Source organism: Suncus etruscus, chromosome 11 (assembly GCF_024139225.1).
Source record: "Suncus etruscus isolate mSunEtr1 chromosome 11, mSunEtr1.pri.cur, whole genome shotgun sequence".
NCBI classification, from domain to species: domain Eukaryota; kingdom Metazoa; phylum Chordata; class Mammalia; order Eulipotyphla; family Soricidae; genus Suncus; species Suncus etruscus.
Genome location: NC_064858.1, coordinates 93,904,994 through 93,923,925, shown reverse-complemented (window position 1 = coordinate 93,923,925; position 18,932 = coordinate 93,904,994).

The window sequence follows — 18,932 nt, the reverse complement described above, 5'->3', positions numbered from 1 at the left end:
CCCCTGAACTGATATCTCACTATACTATCTCTTCAACCCCTGAACTGATATTTTAATCCACATCAGTTTTTTTTTTACTATTTTTCTTTTCAGTTTTTGGGTTACACACAGCAGCACTCAGGGGCTACTCCTGGCTCTGTGCTCAGAAATTGCTCCTGGCAGGCCGGGGGTTCCATTTGGGATGCTGGCAATCGAACCAGGGTCTGTCCTGTGTTGGCCGCATGCAAGGCAAATGCCCTACGACTGTGCTATATCGCTCTGGCCTCCACATTAGTTTTAATCAAAACTCTTCATGTGCCTATTTCCTGAAGCTCTACAATGATTTCACCTAAGTCTGCCCATATTCTTCACCTTTATCTGCCATATATTTTGATGGCACAGTCTTTCAAACCTGAAAACTATGCAGAAAAAAATGATAGAGAAGAAGGGAGTAAAAGTATGCCCAACCTTAAGAAAAAATTTAAAGTTCTTCCTGTGATCACTAGCTATGAACCTAGAGGCAAACATGGGCTCTAGGTAAGCATGACATGATCAGAACTATGATTCTAAATAAAATTTGATGAAATAGGAGCAGAGAGAAGCTCAGAGGTCAGGACATGCACAAGTATGCAGTACATATTCCAATTCTAGCAATGCACAGTATCTCCCACAAACCACCAGACATAGCCCTGGATGCCTCTGAGCACCATTTTGCTCAAGCAGCTCCTCTCTGCTCCCCCAAATATTGAACCATCCTTCTCAGTATACAGAGTATCATTAAGAATGACCCCTGGAGACCCTGAGAGATGTTTGGGAGACATCTCCAAATTAATTATGTTTAATATTAAAATTTAAAAAATAAAAATTTCAAGCTCACATACCTCCTAATAATTCATGACTAGTCTTTAAAAAATTCTTTTCGGGCCATAGAAATAGTTCAAAGGGTACAGCACTAATCTTGCATGCTGTTGACCCAACTTTGATCCCAAATATCATGGTTCCTTGAGCCCCTAAACATGTGGCCTCTAAACCCAAATAATATAATAGTAATAATAAAAAATATTTAAAAATTCTTTTAGCAGTGAAATTCATTCCCTTTCAAATAAACGTTACAAGTTAACCTTTGAACAACCTTTGAGTTCTGTATGCAGAAAGGTGAATATTATTGCAAATATTGAAGGTACTTGCTTTGTATAAAATTGGCTAAGCATTCTATTTCTCTCACTCATTGTCATGATAGTTGATAGTGTAGTTATTTCTCTAACTGAACTTACCTCTCTTTGTGGTAAGCTTTGTGAGAGAAATAGAATGCCTGTCTCGAATATAGGCAGGGGGTGGCGGAGAAGGGAGATGAGTAGCATTGATGGTGAGAAGGTTACACTGGTGAAGGGGGGTGTTCTTTTTTATGACTGAAACCCAACTGCAAATATATTTGTAATCGTGGTGTTTAAATAAAGGTATTATTTTAAAAAATTAAGCTTAAGAAAAAGTAAAATGAAAGTAAACTGGCTAAACATATTGCATGCTTTTTATTTATAGGCATATCCACACACAAATTTTCTGAGATTGGAATTAAACTTATAGAAAAAAAAAAGATAAAGCAATCAAGATTTAGAAGGATTAAATTATCCAACCAGGGACCAGAGTGATAGTACAGTGTGTAGGGTATTTGCTTTGCATACAGCCAACCAGGCTTCAATCACTAGCACTCCCAAGCACTACCAGGAGTGATTCCTGAGTACAAAATCAGGAGAAACCCCTTAGCATCTCTGGTTGTGGTCCCCAAAAATGACAGAGGGGGGGGGGAGACAGACAGACAGACAGAGATTCAGAGTCTGATCAGGATCCTATAAACAGAGAAGTTGCTACATCTGGCCAGGATAATAAAAATGCTTCAAAGTCTCTTTTCTCTATCTCTCTGTGTGTCTCTTTTTCTTCCTCCTCTTCTCCTCTCTCTCTCTCTCTCTCTCTCTCTCTCTCTCTCTCTCTCTCTCTCTCTCTCTCTCTCTCATACACCTGCCCAATGACAGATGGCATTCCATCCTACCCTTCCCCCTCATACATTGAACTACCAACTACAAGTTTAGTAACAATCTAGTCCAAGTGCCATTAATTGTGGTCGATCTAGACTTTAAATGCTGGTTCCGGTACTGAGCATGTGATAACTGTTGTTGTCCAGTCATGAAAGGCTAATATACTTAAACAGGTATGTGTGTGTGAGAGTGTTCCTCTCAATGACCCTTATTGTCTGTTCCCTATTTCATGGATAATTGTGTACGGGCTGGAGCAAATCCAAGCAAATTAATTTCTATTATTGACAGCAGAACAAGGAGATCAAATCAAGACCATATCCCCCAAATGGGCAATTGCAGGTTTTCTCCACCTCCCCTAGGGCCTGCTATTCTCTGTGACCTCTTGAAGAACAAAGCCTTTGCATTTTCGTAACAGAATGAACTCTGGGACAGAACACTAGGTGAGGACATGCTCTTGGACTTGGTGTGAGTGTCACTCAGAGCTCCCTTGTCTCCCATCACAATTTCAAACAGGCACTGACTGGAAATATCTCCACTGTCTTTCTGAACAATAGCTTGAGCTCTCCATCTCTGTCACTAAGACACTTAAGTGCAAAGACTTGATGGAAGAAACATATGTTTCGACATGATTAAACGTGTTAACTTAAAGAGGTATTAAAGGCAGGAAATGAGAAAGGGATGAGTGGCTTCCTTTACTTGCGGGACCCAGGCAGTGAATACCTTTGGTCACCAATGAGGTAACGATGTGGAAAGGCTCCAGAGTTCTGCCTCCTCTAACCTGAATGTCTGCCCTCTTGCTTTCTGTCTAAAATTTGCTCCTGGTGGAGGTGGGGAGGTGGAGAGGTGAGTACTGTTTCGTGCTAAGTGTTTCCAGTCAAAAAGAATTACTAACCACTCTCAGGATACCCTCCTAATAAATTAGTCTCACCTCTCATTTCACCTCACTGTCATAGCTTAGGAAGTTTATTTTTCTTGCACTTTTTTTGAGGGGGTGGATTCAGGACTTTGCTTGGGGGAATATTTTTTTCTTTTTCTTACCTTTTTTTTTTTTTTTCTCCTTTAGCACTAAGCTAAATAAGTCCTTGCTTTGGTGGTTTACACCTTTCAACTACTTGTTGTCTGTTATCATGTTCCCTGAAGTCATTTCTGGGTCCCAGCTCTGTGTTTTTGGTTTCTTTAATCTTGCCTCATAAATCAGTCCCCCCCACTCCCTTCATCATTTTTATTGCTTTTCTCTGAACTCTCTCCAATCTGTCTACATATTTCTAGTGTCGGTGTCTAAATATAATTTGCTGGATTCAAAGTCATATTAAATTAATCTTCTTCACTGAATTCTTTCAAAGGATCTTGGGTATAGTTCTAAATACTGATCTGTTTACTCAACTCATATATAATAAATATTCTAAGAAAAGAATAATATTGTTATGAGGTCACGTCTATCAAGGTTTCTTTATGAGAGATTTTTTTTTTCTTTCAGGGTCCTTTGGTACATAGTAATAAGCCAACTTGGAAGAATCCACTTTACACCCTTGTCCATTGTTCTAATTAATGGTGTCAAAGAAAGACTCCAGAGTAATTTTCACAAATCATCCCACACTTTGGGGAAAATTCTATTTCTAAATTGACTATTTAAGTAAGACACACTTTCCCAGAGAAACTGTGGTATTTGTGGTGAAAGTCTGACACTAGTCTACAAAATATATCTACTCCAGTTCTTAAATATTCATAATTCCCACTGTGGCCCAAAGGGGGAACCCACACACATTGAAAATGTTGTAAAAATGATGCCCTCGTTCTGAAGGATAATTTGGCATTATGTGTTCAAAATCTTTACAAAAGTCCTTCAACAAAATGAATAACCAACGAGGGTACTTCTAGGTGGTTATCCTAAGCAAACAATTGAAAGGTGGATGAAGATGTGTGCCCACAGATATTTGTCTAATCGCTATTTATAATAGTAGGAAAATATTGAAAATAATACTTTTTTATTTGGCTTTTGGGTCACATCCAGCAGTGCTCAGGGGTTACTCTTGGCTCTAAGCTCAGAAATAGCTCCTGGTAGGCTCGGGGGACCATATGGGATGCCAGGATTTGAACCACCATCCTTCTGCATGCAAGGCAAATGCCTTACCTCCGTGCTATCTCTCAGGCCCCTGAAAATAATATTTTTGAACAGATTGGATAAATAGAACTGGATAACAGTAGGAAAAAACTGGAAATCACCTAAAGTTTCAGCATAGCATAATTAAACAGGTGATGATCCGGTTTCATATTTCTTCACACAGAAAGATGCCTGTGGCATACTAAGTCTAAAGAACATCTTACAAAAGTATCACAGTGGGGTTCTATTTTCTATATCCTACATGTCCTACAAAATGTTTGTCATAATATTCTTATATATAGCAAGTCTAAAAATAATTATCCTTAATGATTCAATAATCATTGGCTAAGGCATACCTATTGTCTCATTCTAGCCATGCATATCTAGTTATTTATAAAATTAACAAGACAATAAATTTTTCACCTTGTAGTAATTGAACCATCATATAAACAGGGTGAACTGAGCTTCTACCACATGTTAGTAGGGCACAAAGACAAACACTTTTTTTTTTTTTTTGGTTTTTGGGTCACACCCGGCAGCGCCCAGGGGTTACTCCTGGCTTCATGCTCAGAAATCGCTCCTGGCAGGCTCGGGGGAACCATATGGGACGCCGGGATTCGAACCGATGACCTTCTGCATGAAAGGCAAACGCCTTACCCTCCATGCTATCTCTCCGGCCCCGAGACAAACACTTTTTTAACTATAGGGAAATGTGCCCTGACTAGGGCTTTCAAACTCTATCTCCAAAGAACACTTTGAACAAAAACATTAAAAAGATTATTATAAACATAACAATTAAAATTAAGACATTGAAATATTCTTTTTCTACTGTAAGAATTTATTCAAGAGACAAAATTGATTAACATCTTGAGGTGAACTAGCATAACATAATATAGTAACATAACATAACATATAATATAATTAATATGATAAATAATACATGTAAGTCAAAGAACATTTCTGATTTAAACACAATTTTTTGATCATAATGGCTTAGATATCTTTCACAATAGTATTTTAGGTACATATTAACATTGAGTCAGGGGAATACCCATTACCAAATAAGACATTGAAACATTCTAAGAGTGGGCACTGTAGTGGGCGTCCATGGCTTCCAAATGCATTCCGTAGCATTTCAGTTGGTAAAAACATTAGAACATTATTATAGACATCTACAAAGAATGTTAGTTGAACACCTGCTTAATCTAAATATCTGTATGTTGCTGCAGTTATCTTTGAAGCATAAAAGAAATATAAGCTGCTGATTTCACAGACAGGTTGGAGATTTTGGAAACTTCCTGATCATCAATATTTTAAATGAGTGTCGGTATTTTATTTTATTATTTTTTATTTTTAATATCTTTATTTAAACACCATGATTACAAACATGGCTGTAGTTTGTGATCATTAAATCTAAACCAACATTGTCTTGACACATTTTTACAATAGGGTGTGGAATGACCCTTTTCCTTTTCACCATACAGGTTCAAAACAGATAAGTTGTATTCTTCAGAACCCATAATAAGTTGTAGTTTTAGAACCCATAGAGTACTGTGACAAGTCAAGGTTTTCTAAAGAAAGTCCAGGCAGGTCTGTAGTTTTTCATCCACTTGCTGTCATAAAAGCTTTTTAGATGTGTTAGGAGTACAGGTGGTAATTTTCAAATTTCTGTCCTTTTTAAAGAATCTTGCTGTTAGTCTCACTCATCTATGGGATTTAAGAAAAATAGAAGACAGTATGGCAATAATACCCAGAGATAATAGAGATGAGGGCTGGAGGGACTGGCCCATGATATGAAGCTTACCACAAGGAGTGGTGAGTGCATTTAGAGAAATAGCTATACTAGCAACTATCATGAAAATGGTAGTGAGTGAGAGAAGTAGAATGCCTATCCTGAATACAGGCAGGGAGTGAGGAAGGAGGGAAATGGGGGCAATGGAAGTGGGAAGGTTGCACTGATGAAGGGAGTTGTACTTTTTATGACTTTTTATGACTGAAACCCAACTACAAATATGTTTGTAATAATGGTGCTTAAATAAATGTTATAAAATAACAATAATAAAATAAAATAAAGAATCCTGCTGGGTGTTGCAGTGGCTGCATTAAACCCTATTATTGTCTCTCAGTTCTTTGAAAACTAATTTAAGGTAATATTGGAAGATGCATTTACCTGTAGATGTCGAGGGCAAAGATAAATGAGTAAAGATTGCAAATATTCAGGATTCTTGGTGACAAAAGAAACATTGAACTGTGTATTTGAACTGGCCTTGGAAAAGTGTAGCAATAATGTGCGATCAGAGCATTCACAAAGAAGTCCTACCAGCCACTTTGGGAGAGTTACTATATTTATTTTAGGTGGGAAAGGGATACTTATATTAGGGGAGAGTAAGGTGGAGAGTAAGGTATGGACTCTGAGTCAGCCAATCAGGTAGGATGTGAGAGGAGATTACAATAGGGTGTGTGCTTCTATCTTTAGGGAAAACAGGGTAACGGGATTAGGGAAAGCAGAGTGTGTGCTCTGGTTGTTAAAACAGAGTATGTTCTTTTTTTTTTTTTTTTTGGTCACATCTGGCAGCGCTCAGGGGTTACTCCTGGCTCTATGCTCAGAAATCGCCCCTGGCAGGCACAGGGGACCATGTGGGATTCTGGGATTCGAACCACCGTCCTTCTACATGAAAGGCAAAAACGCCTTACCTCCATGCTATCTCTCTGGCCCCCAGAGTATGTTCTTAAGATGATTAGCTACATGACAATCTTTGTGGCTTGCCTCCATGGAATATGATAGTTTACATGCAGGCGGTAGACATTTGTATGTAGCACTGCACGTTCTTCTGCAGGTGACTTAAATATTGCCATGGGTAAGCAGTCAGCATCAGCCAACAGCCATAAGAGGCCAGATTGGGGTTTTATGTGAATAATGAAGATTGGCTCAGATCATCTTTGCAGAAGAGCTTGAAAGTTCTGAAGCAGTTCTTGAGCCATGTGTATAAGGGCATTTATGGAAGCAGTGACAATCCTAGGGGAAAGTCCAACCACATAGGCTGAATCACTTATTATATAGCATGGCTCTGAAATGTGATAAGTAATTTAAAGGAGCAACTTCCACTTGTTGAGTGGACTTGTAATTTGTAGGCATTATTATGGTCAATGAAGGGCCAGTGATACCACTTTTTTTCTGATGATGACCCATCAATGTAAAACATGAGGGCATCAGTTATAGGGGAGGAATGGATAATGGAATAAATTACAAAATGTGTCCTTCTGAAAAAAACCTAGGCCTTTCCAGGTGGATAATGGAAAAAAACTTCTCCTGAAATATCTAATAAGGTTCATTTTATGGGCTCACTGAGAGGTAATATGCATTCTATTTGCTTTTTTGGGAATTGGCAGGACTACTATTTTAGGATCAAAACATAACAAAGAAACCACTTCCTAAAGCTTGTTTTGATGATAAGAGCAGCAATCAATTCTAAATAGAACACAAATGTGAAAGGTTGCTTGTTGTCTAAATAATCCCAATTCTAGAGGCCAGAGTGGTGGCACAAGCAGTAGGGCATTTACCTTGCACACACTAACCTAGGACGAACCACAGTTCAATCCCCCAGTGTCCCATATAGTCCCCTAAGCCAAGAGAGATTTCTGAGAACATAGCCAGGAGTAACCCCTGAGCATCACTGGGTGTGGTCCCAAAACCAAGCCAAACAAACAAAACAAAAAAATCCCAATTCTATGGGGTCAGAGAGATAGCCTGGAGGTAGTGCATTTGCCTTGCATGCAGAAAGATGGTGGTTTGAATCCTGGCATCCCATATGGTCCCCTGAGTCTGCCAGGAGCAATTTCTGAGCATAGAGCCAGGAGTAACCCCTGAGCACTGCCGGGTGTGACCCAGAAACAAACAAACAAACAAAAATCTCAATTCTAAAGACCCAAACAGCTGATCTATAGCATCCATAAAAGAATGAGGAGTACAAAAAATTAAAAGCCAGACCTTCTCTCTAGGTTTGAATCTAGAAAGATAGGACTTTTGGAGCCATTCTATGGGGGAAAATATCCAATTCCTGTTGGGCCTTTGGAGTAAAACACCTGGGGCTATTTAAATCTGAGTTTTCCTCCAGTGTGCTGAGTAAGTTGCTGACTTCAGAGTTTGGAATCCCAAGGGAAAGACAAATCTAATTTTTCAAAAACCTAAGAGTTTAGAACATCATTAAGAGTCCTTATATTTTTCTTATAGATAGAAATATTTGGAGGACACACTGAAGTATGCTCCAATACAAAACCCAAGTATTAAAATGGAGGCAAAGTCTAAAATTTTTTCCCTGTGAATATTTTTAAACCAGCAAAGGGGAAATAACTGATGACATATTTATACAAACATTATAATTCTCTGTTCATAGAGCAGGCCAGCAATCTATCATCTATATAGTGGACCAAATATGCCTGGAGAAACTTTTTATAAGCTGGATGTAAGACCACATCAACAAAATTTTGACACATTGTGGGTGAGTTCACCATGCCCTGAGATAAAACCATCCATTAAAACCACTGCATGTTGAGAGAAAGAACTGAAAACAAAAAGTGCTTTCTGTCTTTTGGATGAATGGAAATATTATAAAAAGTCTTTTTAGGGGCCAGAGCAGTGGCACAGCCTTGCCCACGCTAGTCTATGACAGACCGAGGTTCGATACCCTGGCGTCCCATATGATTCCCAAGCCAGGGGCAATTTCTGAGCTCATAGCTAGGAGTAATCCCTGACCATCACCAGGTGTGGTCCCAAAAACAAAACAAAACAAAAAAACTAGTCTTTTCATTTATTATCAAAGATCATTCTTTTGGATCAGCTACTGGTGAAGGTAAGCCATTCTGTAATTTTCCCCATAGTAACCAATGATGCATTGATAGCTTTTAAATCAGATAAAAGTCTCCAGCTTTCTGATTTCTTTTGTATTAAAAATATTGGGGGATTCCATTCAGAAAAGGAGCTTTCAACATGCCCCAGTTTTTGCTGCTCATCAACTAAGTTTCTCAGTGCCTCTAATATTTTGTTCATGGACTACTGGGGAATACAGATTGAATCATTCTATTTCCATTCTATTGGAATTGGTTCCAGGTGCCTAAACCCAGTGGCCCCCTAAAAAGGCAAAACAAAGGATCTAGTGGGTTGGGGTGGGGTCAAAAAGGCGAGATATCTGAGCTGGTGATATGAGAGGGGCTTGGGTGAGGGATGTGATACAATCCACACCTCCAGAGGTTCAAAGAAACTGGAGCTACATGTGATAGAAAAACAGCCTTCTGGTTCTCTGGCCCCATGCACTTAAGAAAACCTAGGATTTTGATAAGCAGATGCTGGAGGCAAAACACCACCTATTTCCTCCAGGCTATAAGGTATATCCTGCAAGACCCAATTGCAGGGCCAGTGTTTTAAAGCAATTTTAGAAACTTTAGCACCAGAGTCAAACATTCCTTCAAACTTCCTTCCCTTAATTTCTAGGGTTAACATTAGATTTTCTTCTTTAAGCTTAACAGTAAAAGCTATTAAGAGATTGGCAGAAGCATCAGGGTTTGTATGTCCAAAACCCCCTTCCCTAATGCTTTCTGATTTTCTAGGCATAGCATAAGGAAGTAATAAAAATTTTGAGCTAAGTTTTCACCTTTTTTAAAAGTCCAAACTGTGGGCATAAAAACAAGAACTATTATTTCTCCAACATGGTCAGAATCTAAAATTCCCAGAAAAATAGAAATACCTTTGGGGCCAGAGCGATAGCACAGTAGTGGGGCATTTGCCTTGCACATGGCTTACCCTGGATGGACCTCAGTTTGATTCCCACATTCCATATAGTTTCCCAAGCCAGGAGCAACTTCTGAGCATATAGCCAGGAGTAACTCCTGAGCATGACTGGGTGTGGCCCAAACCGCCCCCCCCAATAGAAATACCTTGAAGAGTCAGTTGACATCTCTCTATTGTTAAGCCCATAGTTTCTGAAGGAATCAGCCCTTTTATGCCAGATCTTATCTTGTAAGGGCACTGAGATGATATTATGGTTAATTCTGGTTATGTATGGTATTATGAGCAGGGTGTATCAAGAGCACAGTTTCCTGAAGTGTCAGGCTTTAATGAGTTCATGCTGTGGAGTTCTCTTGGGCTAGGTTGGGAAGCTGAATTAGACAAAAAAAAAAAAAAAGTACCCTGTTTTTGTGAGGCCTAGGATTGGCTCCTGATCCAGTTTCCTGAAACTGGATGATTATCTCTTGGTCTAGCAAGGGTTGGTCTGGGAACTGGAGTAGAAAGGAGTGGCGTCCTACAGTCTCTACATAAATGTCCCATTTGTTACAGTTAAAGCATCTAACCTAAACTTGGGGGACTGGTTTTGGACCCTTCCCCTAGTGGCTGAGGATATGATAAGAAGATGAGAAATAATCTCCAGCCCTATGGAATTCTTTGCAACTCAGGCAAAAATCCAGGTGGTCTTCTTGGGTGGAGTCCACAATGTCCTCTAACAAGATAATTATATCCATTCTGGTTCCCCAGAGTTTATCTGTATCATGGGTTGATAAAGGGACAGTGGCAGTGGTGAGCAGGTGGGTGGGGGTGAGCAGAAGAATTGTAGATTCCAATATTCCTACAAGCATGTAGAAATCCCATGACATCCTCTCTCTCCCTAATGGGACATAATATAGCCTGACAATTTTAATTGGCAATTTCAAAAGCTAGCATTTTCGTCGGGACCTGTTGTGCTACTGTGTCCTTAACCTGCCTCTGGCTAGCATCTGTCAGTTTCCCCAGAAATTCTGCATATGGCTCAGAAACTCCCCGGAAAATCTTTGTATAGCTACCCTTAGATTTGTTTAGCATCAATTTTTGCCCAAGCCTTCAATGCAAATTCTCTGATAAGTCCCAAAACAGCATGGAGTAATTTTGCTTGCTTATTTGTTTCTGAAAACTCCCTTTCTCCTATTAGCAAAGTTCCATAAGACAATAGAACTCCTGTAACCATCCTTCCATAGTGATCTATGTTATTGAGCTTAGTTTTAACTCCTTCATCAAACCACATTTTCCACTATAAAAATTAAGAAGCACTCAAGCAGGTCTTAGCCATTGTATTAAAGTCCTGGTGGGTCCAACACCCACCATCACTTCAGGTACCAAAGAATTCAACACAAAACTGAGAAAGGGAACCATACTCCGAGCACACTTTCTTAAATCAACTGAGATATTCCATATTTAAATCCACATAGGTTGAGGTTGATTGTTTTCCTGATGGAAGGGAGCTACTTCTGGGTCTGTGTTAGTAAAACTTTTTGAGGATTCACAGCTATGGTGGGAGTGGGGTGGGATTCATCCTACACTCTATCGAGCTGCAGTTGGTGGGGTGGGGTTCATCCCACATACTCTATGATGCTCTGGTGGGGTGGAGTGAGTGGTAACCTTACAAATCTGCTTTCTGACTCGGCATTCAATTGGGCTGTCACTATCTCATTTTTTGGCATTTGTTTCATTCAGTAAATCAATATCAGTGTCTGGCAACTCCTCTGGCCTTGTGCTAGTGGGGGGTGGAAAATTACCAACCTCAGGGCATTTGGCTTGAGCATGTGTGACAACTGGGAATTCACTTTTGCTTTCTAGAAACAGTAGGGAGTGCTATCGAAACAGTTGAAAGCATTTCAGAAACAGTTGGTGCAGTTTAAAATATATAGCTAGAATTTTTTTACATTTCAGGATACATACAAACTATAATGCTGAGAAGAATCACTTCCAGAATAGACAAAGTATAAATTACTACATCCATTTGTTTTATCTTGACTGTTGAAATAAAGAAGATAGCAATATATCTGAAGTGAGGCCAGCATCTCTCAACCCAAAACCAAGCAATTGTCATAACTTTGAACCAAATAAAAGCTAACTTAAAACTCCATGGTGGAGCAACCATGAGACTACTCCAGGAAACATTTTACCAATTGTAGACGGGGTCCTTGCTCCTCATGCCAGATGAAACAGAAGCCTCATGACCCAATTCGTGGAGATTGGACAAACACGGGTCTGGAAATAAACGCCAAAACAGAAAATAATCCATACACAGTTATGAAGATAAAATAGGTTCATGGACTTCCACTGCAAGCCTTCTGCTCACTAGCCCTAAAACCAGCAAGTAGGGCCCAGAGAGATAGCACAGTGGTGTTTGCCTTGCAAACAGCCGATCCAGGACCAAAGGTGGTTGGTTCAAATCCCGGTGTCCCATATGGTCCCCCATGCCTGCCAGGAGCTATTTCTGAGCAGACAGCAGTAGTAACCCCTGAGCACCACCGGGTGTGACCCAAAACAAAACAAAACAAAAGACTAGCAAGTAGAAAATTTAGTAGTGGAAAACCAAAACCACAAGCTGATTCTCCCTGAAACCCCAGGGGCTTTTATTGGGAACCTAAAGACCACACCCAAGGGAGGAGAACAGGTGGTCTAAGACACCAGTCCAAAGGTGCTTCCATCCAATGAGTAACAAGCATATTCTGAATAGGATGGAAACTGGTTAATCCAACTGTCAATGAACTAGATGGATGTTGATGTCACTAACACAACCAAGAAAAATAGAAAAGAATGCCAGTCTTGATTGTTACTGCAAATATTACCTAGTTAAGTCTGTAAGGAAAATAATAGATGCTTCTCAAAAATAACAAACAACAACTCCCATAAGATCCAGTGGTTCCATTCTTGGACATTTAGCTCAAGAACACAAAAACAGGGGCTGGAACGATAGTGCAGCAGTAGGGCTTTTGCCTTGCACGTGGCTGATCCAGGACAGACCTCCATTCAATTCCTGGCATCCCATATGGTCTCCCAAGCCAGGAGCAATTTCTGAGCACATTCTGAGTGATTTCTGAGCGCATAGCCAGGAATAACCCCTGAGCATCACTGGGTGTGGCCCAAAAACAAAAACAAAGAAAAGAACACAAAAACATTAACTTGAATATATACATATAAAAATGCACTCACATCTATGTTCATTATACCACTATTTACCATAACAAGTAGATACAACTCTACAACCTAGGAACAATGAGTGAACAAAGAAATTGAGGAATGTACATACATCATGGAATACTACTCACCATTATGATAAAATTATGCAATTTGCCACCATGTGGATAAATTTGGAGATCACACTGAGTGAAGTTAGCCAGAAGGAGAAGGAAGACGTGAAATGACCTCTCTCATATGTGGAATATAAAGAAGTATATTAAAAGAATAATATTAAGTATATTAATACATGAAGGGAATAATAAAGGTCCCAAGGTAATAGAACCTGAAAACTGGTCACAGAACTGAAGTTACCAAGGGGTATCTGAAAAGGAGAGGGAGTAAACCTTGACACAATGATGAAGGAAAGTGGACAGAGAACCCTGGTGGAAAACATGATTTTGAAACATGAAATGCTATCATCTAGTATTGTACATCACAGTAAATCAAACAGTGATTTGTAAATCAAACTGAAAAAAATAATCTTATCTTTTACAACTTAAATGTAACTAGAAAGTATCATGTTTAGCAAAATAAGCCAGGGGGAAGGAACTTATGCCTAATGAACTCACTCTTGTGTAGAATATAGGGAAAGAAGGAAAGAGAATGGACAAGGTGTATTGGAAACAACCCTTGAACTCTTAACAACAGAACTGAGGTTACCAAAGGGTGAGGAAAGAAGGGTTGAAAGAAGGAAACTAGAAGTTTAAAGGGACAGTGATGATGGATTCTTGGAATGTTAGTGGTAACTTTGTATACCAAAAGCATAAACATTAATACTACTATAAAGAACCTTACCTCAAAAAAATAATAAAAGTAGGGGAGGATATTACAGCAGCAAAGCACTCGTCTTGCAAGTGGTAAACCTGAATTCACATTCCATATAGTCCCCCAAGCCTGCCAGGAATGATCCTTGAGCATAGAACCAGAGTAAGCCCTGACTGAGCACAACTGGGTGTGCTCCAAATACAAACCAAAAAAATTGAAGAACCTCAAGAATTTAGCGATGGGGAAGAGACATTTTTTTTTCAGATTATTTACTTCAGCTCATGTTTATAAATTCAAACTGTCCCAATTTGAAACTTTAGACCCTCTCTTCACAATACGCGACCTTTTTTAATTTTGAAAAGCAAAACAATTGTTTCCCAGAATTCTATTTCAACTAGTCCTTTAGAATAAATATTGTTCTAACAATTGTCTTCAAAGCACACAAGAACTTGTTGCAATCATCAATGAAGTTATTAACTAGTGCACATGTCTGGCATTCTGTTAATTTAGCTACCGACCTATTAAAATCTTGTAAAATTATTAAGAGAACAGGGGCCGGAGCAGTGGGTCATGTGGTAGGGCATTTGCCTTGCATGCACTAACCTAGGACGAACCTTGGTTCAATCCCCCAGCGTCCCATATGGTCCCCCAAGACAGGAGCAATTTCTGAGCACATAGCCAGGAGTAACCCCTGAGCATCACCCGGTGTGGCCCAAAAAGCAAAAAATAAATAAAATAAAATAAATAAATAAAGAGAACAGACAGTTTAAAATTGGGTTCAATCAGATTCTCAGTGAGGAAATTTTTAACTTAATATTAGCAACAAACATATAACATCATTAAACTAGGCACAAAGATGCCCTCATTGAACCCCTTCATTCTAGTCTTCTGCATCACTCACACCCTCCCAGATGTCTCACTTGCACCATCCCATTCAGCTGTGAAGAGAGTGTTGATGAATGTTCTCCAGTGCCATTGTGAAAGTCTGAATCACTTCTGATCCTCCCACCCACTTCCAAGACCATCTTGGCTGTAAAATAGCTAACAGGCCATTATATCCCAGTTGCCAATGCACACATCATTTAGCAGAGGAACAAATCTCTACTGGGAGACAATATTGCTCTCTCTGTGGGCGACCTTGAAAAACAAGCAAGTGCTCACTGGTGGCCAGTCACTCTCACCTGGTTGGCTCTGGCTCTTCAAAGACCACTTTGCTGGCCTATCTCCAGAAAAAGGATGGTTACCTTACCTAAAATTATCTAATATGCAGCCAACAAATACAAGAATTCTATACTATGAGGAGATCTTATCGCTCTCTATTGACATTTGGGTGATTTTTTTCTGTCTTATAATTTTCTATTATTTTCTACATCTCATAATAAATATGCATTTTAACGATCAGGAGAATGGAAAAAAATACTTCTTAAACTTGTCCCTTCTTCTCCTTAATTATGCATCACATAAACCATTTCCAAAACTCCTTGACCAGGACATAAAATTCCCTCCACTTTCACTCTTGTCACTACAGACAGGAAAAGAATTGTTTGACAGTCCAGGCAAAGGAGATATGCCGCATAATAGCACATAATATGTGCAGTAAACATTCCCACTCCATTCCTGATTTTACTCATCTTCAAAACTCAGCTCACTCCAAGCCTGCTTGGTCCTTCCACTCCACCCAATTCTCTCTCTCTCTCTCTCTCTCTCTCTCTCTCTCTCTCTCTCTCTCTCTCTCTCTCTTTCCCTCTCTCTCTTTGTATTTTTGGGTTACACCCTGTGGCGCAAAGGAGTTACTCCTGGCCCTATGCTCAGAAATTGCTTCTGGCAGGCACAGGGGACCATATGACATGACGGGATTCAAACCACCTTTCATCTTGAATTGGCTGTGTGCAAGGCAAATGCCCTACCACTGTGCTATCTCTCTGGCTCCTCCTCCTTCTTTTTTTAATGAGCACAGGGATGGTTTCAGTTTATAGGTACCAGAAATAAAAATGAGTTAAAAGTGTGGGTGCAGTAAGGAAAGGATGTGTTCTTTATAGGAGGAGATTCAAAAATTTAGCTTCAACTGAGAAATATGTGTTATATATTACTAATTTAGAATAATTTAATAGACTATGGAAATAGAGAAAGTTGCAATAAAAAATAGTGTTTTCTGGAGATAGATAGTACCTGGGTAAGGTATTTACCTTGCATAAAGCTGACTGGAGTTTAATCCCTGGCATTCAATATGGTTCACCGAGCATGTCCGGTTGTAATTCCTGAGTGTATGAGACCTGAGTAACCCTTGAGCATCCTCTGAGCGTCTCCAGGTATGGCCCCAAACCAGAATTAAGTAAATAAAATAAAATAGTATTTATAGGTTGGAGCAATAATACAATGGGTAGGGTGCTTGCACTGAAGGCAGCTGACCCATGTTTTATACATATGGTTTCCTGAGCCCTGCCAGGAGGGGTCCCTGAGCACAGAGTCAGGATAAACCCTGAGCACTGCTGAGTGTGGCCAAAAATAAAACAAAATAAAATAGTTTTTGTTTATAGGGCATACTGTGTTCACTTTGACTATGTATTCATATAGCTGGTGTGCTCTAGTGTGGATGAAAATTATGATAGTTCTATTCCCATCAAGTTACTCCTGGGTTGTCCCCACTTTTGTTCTCTACTAACTCTTGGAATCTCACAACTAGTTGCCAGCACAATTTTCTTAAAATTCTCTCCTGAATTTTTCTTTTGGAGTCTCAAAACATCTTAGTTTGCCTGACCTAAGACCTATCACTCCCTTGATTTTGTTGCTTTTCTAGGTGTTCCTTCTGGGCTAGAAATGTTTACTAAATCATGCGTCTGTCAAGTAACAAGTGCTCAATAATTATAATTATTTTTAACAAGTAATCACATGAATTAGCAGAGAAAACTTAAGGTAAGGGGCAATTTGCCTTAGAAGAGGTTTCAGAAGGAAAAGTAAGTTGTTATCCTACATTGCACAGCCTCAGGATTAAGCCAGAAGGTATAGAGAGACTTTTTACATAGTAAGTTACTGTTAAGTAGCATGCAAATCCAAGTGTCATTGAATGAATTATTGTCACGGATTCATCTAAAACAAGATTCAGGAACAAATTTTGACACAAAACATGAATGCATGACTGATTTACTAAAGCTAAAGACAAAATACCAGACAGCAACAATATCATCCTTTTGGAATCTAAAACCTGGCTGGGTCTTGCCAGTCCCACTTAGGTGATAATTGTTCTAAAAACAGATATGTGCTGCTCTTATTGTGTTTCTCTCCATGGTTCTCTAATTCACTGTCTTTCTCAATGTTCCCACTTCAGAAGAATAGCAAAGCCAATTTTTCTTTTAGTCACTTGCCACATGCAATTCTAATTTAGTCAACTTTCTAAAGGATGTGAGTCTTCCAACAATGATCAGGGAATAGGGTGGAAAACACAGAAAAACAGAGGGCTTCTTTCCTCATAACTAAACATTATCAACACAGATGTGAAACTGTGAAATATTCTGTCTGGAGAAGGAAAACTCAATACTGAAATACACTGCACAGCAGATAGAAATGGGCTCTAAGTCAAGAAAGCACAGGTAAAAATTTCATTGTGGATAATTCTGTTTGCCATGAAAGGGGACCTACATTTTCATCTCAGGTGGGCTGAAAAATTTATGAAGAAAGTTATTATCAAAATAATTTTATGGGGCTGGTGAGGTGGCGCTAGAGGTAAGGTGTCTGCCTTTCAAGTGCTAGCCAAGGAACAGACTGCGATTTGATCCCCCAGCATCCCATATGGTCCCCCCAAGCCAGGGGCGATTTCTGAGTGCAGAGCCAGGAGTAACCCCTGAGCATCAAACGGGTGTGGCCCCCCAAAAAATAATAATAATAATTTTATTATTTCTTTTAGATGGTTGCAACAGTATTGGCTTTTATAGTTGTGTACAAAATTGCTGCAGCCCAATATCACCAAAGACTTTCTACCCAATATCACCCGAGACTCTCTACCACTCTCCCTACACCAGTCTGAAGATCATTGTCCTCCCTCACTGCATGGTAATTCATTTTATAATCCAAGGTCAAGGTTTTGTCATTGATATGTTCAATTCCTTGTTTTGTTTCTTTATATTCCACAGGATAAGTGAGCTAATCTGGTATTTGTTCTTCACCTGATTTTTTTACTTTAACATGATATTCTCCGGTTTTATCAGCATTGCCGTGAACTGCATGATTTCATTTTTCCTTACAGCTGAATAATATTCTATTGTATATGTAAACTATCTGAGAATGAGTCCAGTAGATTAGCACTTAGAAGTGCTCTGTGAGCAGAGAAGGGTACATAGCAGAGAAAGACAGCATCAAATAAGTGCTATTGCAATAGTTCTGGCATCTAGTATCCTGAAACTTCCCTAAACATTCAAAGCAGCACAAAGTAAATGGGAACTAAGGAGTAAGAGTAAAAAGAAATACTGTGTTTGAGTTACTGTATATAACCCATGTAGCCAATTCCAATATTTTTTTTAAAAAAATATATAAAAAGACCCCCGGAGAGATAGCACAGCAGGCGTTTGCCTTGCAAGCAGCCGATCCAGGACCAATGGTGGTTGGTTCGAATCCTGGTGTCCCATATGGTCCCCCGTGCCTGCCAGGAGCTATTTCTGAGCAGACAGCCAGGAGTAACCCCTGAGCACCACCGGGTGTGGCCCAAAAACAAACAAACAAAAAAACAAAAGAGAGAGAGAGAGAGAGAGAGAGAGAGAGAGAGAGAGAGAGAGACCTTCCTTCTTTCTGAGCTCTAAACCAGAAAATCCAATTTTCTATTTAAGTGCTGGTGCTCCAAAATCTCATATGTGTACATACTCAGCACATAGATTTTTACCCACTTCAGATGAAGATCACACCAGCACTTCCAATTGCTCAAAACCAAAAACCTTAAGAGTCATTCTAGACTTTGTATTTATAGCCTGCCTTCCACCCAAGAAATCCTTATCATTTGGGACACCTTCAAAATACAAACCAAATTCTCACTCTTTGCTCTACTCTTCTATACCTT